Source organism: Tachyglossus aculeatus, chromosome X1, assembly GCF_015852505.1.
Source record: "Tachyglossus aculeatus isolate mTacAcu1 chromosome X1, mTacAcu1.pri, whole genome shotgun sequence".
Lineage (NCBI taxonomy): Eukaryota > Metazoa > Chordata > Mammalia > Monotremata > Tachyglossidae > Tachyglossus > Tachyglossus aculeatus.
Window position 1 is genome coordinate 49,323,232 of NC_052101.1, and position 5,304 is coordinate 49,328,535.

A 5,304-nucleotide genomic window follows, 5' to 3' on the forward strand; every position below is an offset into this window, starting at 1 on the left:
CTTGGGAAGTACAAATTGGCAACATATAGAGACAGTCCTTCCCCAACAGTGGGCTCACAGTCTAAAAGGGGGAGACAGAGAACAAAACCAAACATACTAACAAAATAAAATAAATAAATAGACTAGAAAACCCTTATAGACATCTCGAGGTCAATCCCACAACTCTCCATGGTGGGGGGAAGGTGTAACAGCTTGAAGTGGTTTGCAGAGTAGACAGGCTCAGTTGGAATCCTGAAAATAACCGGCCATTGTGCGCGGCTACTGGTCCCCAGTGCTGAGGTCACGTCAGCTCTCCCTGGATTCTGCACATACAACTCTTCCCTGCCCCTCGGCTGCACGCCTGTCCTTTTACGTACTTGTTGCACTCTGTGCCCCAATGGAAACCCAAATGAAGGATGAAAAGGTGTGGGTGGAACTGGGAAAAAATGAACTCATTATAATCAATTCCTTTTAGCAGGTCGTCCCCTCCTAGAAACATTTTCCAAGCTTGACTTCACTGATATAGTCCTCTCTTGGTTCTCTTCCTATTCCTCTGGCTGCTGATTCTTTGTCTTTTTTGCAGGCTCCTCTTCTGCCTCTCACCCTCTGACAGTGGGGGTCCCTCAAGGTTCAGTTCTGGGTCCCTTCTATTCTCCATCTCCCTTGGGGGACTCATCCACTCCCATGGCTTCAACTACCGTCTTTATAAGGTTGATTTCTTACTCTACATCTCCAGCCCTGCTCTCTTTCCTTCTCTGCAGTCTTGCATTCCCGCCTGACTTCGGGATATCTCTACTTGGATGCCCTGCTGACAGCTCAAACTTAACATACCCAAAACAGAACTTCATCTTATCTGCCCACCCAACGCCTGTCCTCCCACTGAGTTTCCTGTCACTGTAGACAATTCCACCATCCTCCCTATCTCACAAACCTGCAACTTTTAAATTTTTCTAGATTTATCCTGTCATTCAACCCACACATTCAGTCTGCCACCAAATTCAGTCGGTTCACCCATCACGACGCCACTAAAATCCGCCTTTTCCTCTCCATCCACATTGCTACGGAGGAGCTGATGCAAACTCTTATCTTATTCTGCCTTGACTGTCGCATCAGCCTCCTTGCTGATCTCCCTGCCTCCCACCTCTCCCCACCCAAGTCCGTACATCACTCTGCTGCTTGGATCATTTTTCTAAAAATATGTTCAGTGTATGTCTCCCTACTCCTCAAGAACCTCCAGTGGTTGCCCATCCACCTTTGCGTCAAACAGAAAGCCCTTACCATTGGCTTTAATCGCCTTTTCCTCCCTGATTTGCTACTACAACCCAACCCACACACTTTGCTCCTCGAATACAAACCAAATTACTGTACCTCCATCTCCTCTATCTCACTGCCGACCTCTCACCCACATCCTGCCTCTGGTCTGGAACTCCCTCCCTCTTTATATCTGAGAGCCGATCACTCTCCCCACCTTCAAAGCCTTATTGAAGGAACATCTCCTCCGAGAGGCCTTCCCCGATTAGGCCCTCATTTCCACCTCCTCCCACTCCCTTCTGCATCACCCTTGCACTTGGATTTGCACACTTTATACACTCCACCTACTCTGTTGTATTGTTATATTGTAATCTCCCAAGTGCTTAGTACAGTGCTCTGCACCCCGTAAGAGCTGAATAAATACCAATCAGTCAGTTATCCTTATTATTATTAGGAGTAGTATTTTTGTGAAGGAGAAAGGGCTAGTGGGAAGCAGTGGGACCTAGAGGAAAGAGCACGGGCCTGGGAATCAGAGAACCTGGGTTCTAATTCGGGCTTCATCACTTGTCTGTTGTGTGACCATAGATGAGACACTTAACTTCTCTGTGCCTCAGTTTTCTCATCTGTAAAATGGGGGTTCAATACCTGTTTTCCCTCCTACTTAGACTGTGAATCCCATGTGGGAAAGGGACTGTGTCCCACTTGATTGTTTCATATCTACGCCAGTGCTTAGAGCAGTGCTTGGCACTTGGTGAGCACTTAACAAATATTATTACTAATAATGATTAGGATCATCAATAACCACAATGATAATAATAATAATAAAAATCATCTAACCTCTTATTCAATTTCTCCTTTTTCCTGTTCCTCTTCTCTCTTTCCCCCTCAGCTGCCTCTGACCCATTAGCTCAGAGGCAGTGGTCTTCTGATCCTGGCTCCACCGCTTCTCTGCTGTGTGATCTTGGGCAAGTCGCTTAACTTCTCTGTGCCTCAGTTACCGCATCTGTAAAATGGGGATTAAGACTGTGAGCCCCACGTGGGACAGGGACTGTCCCCAACCTGATGACCTTGTATCTATCCCACTGCTTAGAACAGTGCTTGGCACATAGTAAGTGCTTAATAAATGTCATTATTATTATTATTATTTATTTATTCCCCCTTTTAGACTGTGAGCCCACTGTTGGGTAGGGACTGTCTCTATATGTTGCCAACTTGTACTTCCCAAGCGCTTAGTACAGTGATCTGCACACAGTAAGCGCTCAATAAATACGATTGGCGCTCAATAAATACGATTGATGATGATGATGATTATTACTAACAAATAACATCATTATAATCATTATTATTACTCTCCCGTCTCTGAAAAGAAACCTTTGTCTGTCATACTCCATGAACTCTCCCTGAGGGCAGGAATCTGGTCTACCAACTCTATGTTTTCCCTAGCCCTTAATACAAAGCTGTGCACATAATAAGCACTAAACAAATACCATAATTATTACAATGGAAGACAGGGAACGTGTGTCAATCAGCAATCAAGTCATCTTATTTATTGAGTGCTTACTGCTTGCAGAGTATAGTATAACAGATTTGGTACATGGTTCCTGGCACCAACGAGTTTACAGTCTCATGGTGGAGACAGACAACCACATAAATAAATAAATTACTGATCTGCATATAAGTCCTGTGGGGTTGAGGAAAAGGTCAATAAAAGGCGCAAATCCGAGAGCAATGGAGATTCAAGAGGGAGTGGGAGAAGAAAAAAATGAGAGCTTCTTCAGGGAAGGCCTCTTGGAGGAGTTGTGCTTTTTTGAAGGTTTTGAGGGAGGGGAGAGTGATTGTCAGATACGAAGAGGGAGGGAGATGTGGGAAAGGGATCAATGGCAAGCTAAACAAGATCGAGGTAGAGTGAGGAGGTAGGCATTATAGGAATGAAGTGTGTAGGCTGGGTTGTAGTAGGAGATAAGGGAGGTGAGGTAGGGAGGGGCAAAGCGATTGAGTGCTTTAAAGCCTCTACTACTTGGCCTCTTTCTGGTCACTGACAATATTTCACCCTTATCGTCACCTAATGGTGCTCTCTGGTACCGAGATCTAGACTGCCACTAGACTTTAAGCTCATTGTGAGCAAGGAATGTGTCTGTTTATTGTTATATTGAACTCTCTCAAGCAAGCACTTAGTATAGTGCTGCGCACGCAGTAAGCACTCAATTCATTCATTCATCCAATCATATTTACTGAGCGCTTACTGTGTGCAGAGCACTGTACTAAGCGCTTGGGAAGTACAAGTTGACAACATATAGAGACGGTCCCTACCCAACAGCGGGCTCACAGTCTAGAAGATAAGTACAATTGAATAAATGAATGACTAGACGAGATTGGGGCACAGTAAGTGAGCTGATGGAAGAGACGCAAACTGTGAGGGTTGGGCCTAGTAGATCAGTGAGGTGAGATAGGAGGGGGCAAGGAGATTGAGTGCTTTAAAGCCTATGGTAAATAGTTACCATATTTACCATATGGTAAATAGTTCCATAAAGCCTATGGTAAATAGTTCCTGTTTGATGTGGAGATGGATAGGCAGCCACTGAAGTTTCTTGAGGAGCTAAACGACGGGGACTGTATGTTTTTGTAGAAAATGATCTGGGCAGCAGAGTGAAGCAGGGACCGAAGTGGGGAGAGACAAGAGGCAGGGAGGTCAGAGAGGATACAGACACAGTAGTAAAGCCAGGATAGGATAAGTGCTTGGATCAAGGTAGTAGCAATTTGGATGGAGAGGAAAGAGCAGATTTTAGTGCTGCTGATGATGATAATGATGATGATGATGATGGTGTGGTGGTGGTGACGATGATAAGCAGCGTTCCCTAGTGGAAAGGTCACAAGCCTGAGAATCAGAGAGCCTGGGTTCTAATGCCAGCTCCACTACTTGCCTGCTGTGTGATCTTAGGCAAATCTCTTGACATCTCTGTGCCTTGGTTTCCTCAGCTTTAAAATGGGGTTTTAATATCTGGTCTCCTCTCTACTTGGACTGTGATCCCCTTGTGGGACAGAGACTACATTCAACCTGATTAACTTGGCACTTAGAACAGTCCTTGACGTGTAGTAAATGTTTAACAAATACCATAATTATTATTATTATCATAATGATTGATTTATTTTGCCCAATAAAAGACATTGTATCAGGCCCAGGTATAATAATTGTTGCACAAACATCTCCAAGGGGCATTCCAGCCTCACTCCTAAAGATGAAATGGAGAAGAGCCGCAGGAATCCAATGGAAGACAGTTATTTCTAACAGAGCTGGCTTGGTTAGTACCCAGCAGCGAGGTCTTTCTTAGTGCTTTGGGGGCCCTAGAAGAAACACAAAAGGTTTTAGAGGAGAACTCTCACCCTTTAGAGAAGAGCCAGACTTTCGTCAAGTCTCAAGACAGCAGTTCCTAAGGAACCCAGAATCTGCCCATCATTTCATTAGGAAATTTGGGAATGGCCCATCCCATGTCATCAATCGATCAGTGGTATTTGTTGAGTGCTTACTGGTATACAGAGCACTGTACTAAGCGCTTGAGGAAGAACAATGTAGCAGAATTGGTAGACACATTCCCTGCCCACAATAGCTTACAGTCTAGAGGACAGTGAACTATGCAGCCCACAGTGCTCTCTGTGGAGAAATCATACCAAAAATAGGAAATCAGGTTTGTGGGGATGATGATGACTGTATTTGTTAAGCACTCACTATGTGCCAGGCACTGGGGTAAATACAAGATAATTCAGTCAGTCAGAGTCCCTGTCCCATAAGGGGCACACAGGGAAACGGGGAGGGAGGACTGGTATTGAATCCCCATTTTTCAGATAAGGGAACTGAGGCCCAAAGGAGTTTAGTGACTTGTCCAAGGTCCCACAGCAGGCAAGTGACAGAGCTCGGATTAGAACTCAGGTCCTCTGACTCCCGGGCCTATGTTCTTTCTACGAGGCTATGCTGCTTCTCAATCTTGTGGGTGGATCAAGAAAGAAAAAGCAAGTGCCACCAACTGTGTAATCTGCTCCTAATGATGGTTATCCCCACCGGATTTCATACACGGGCAA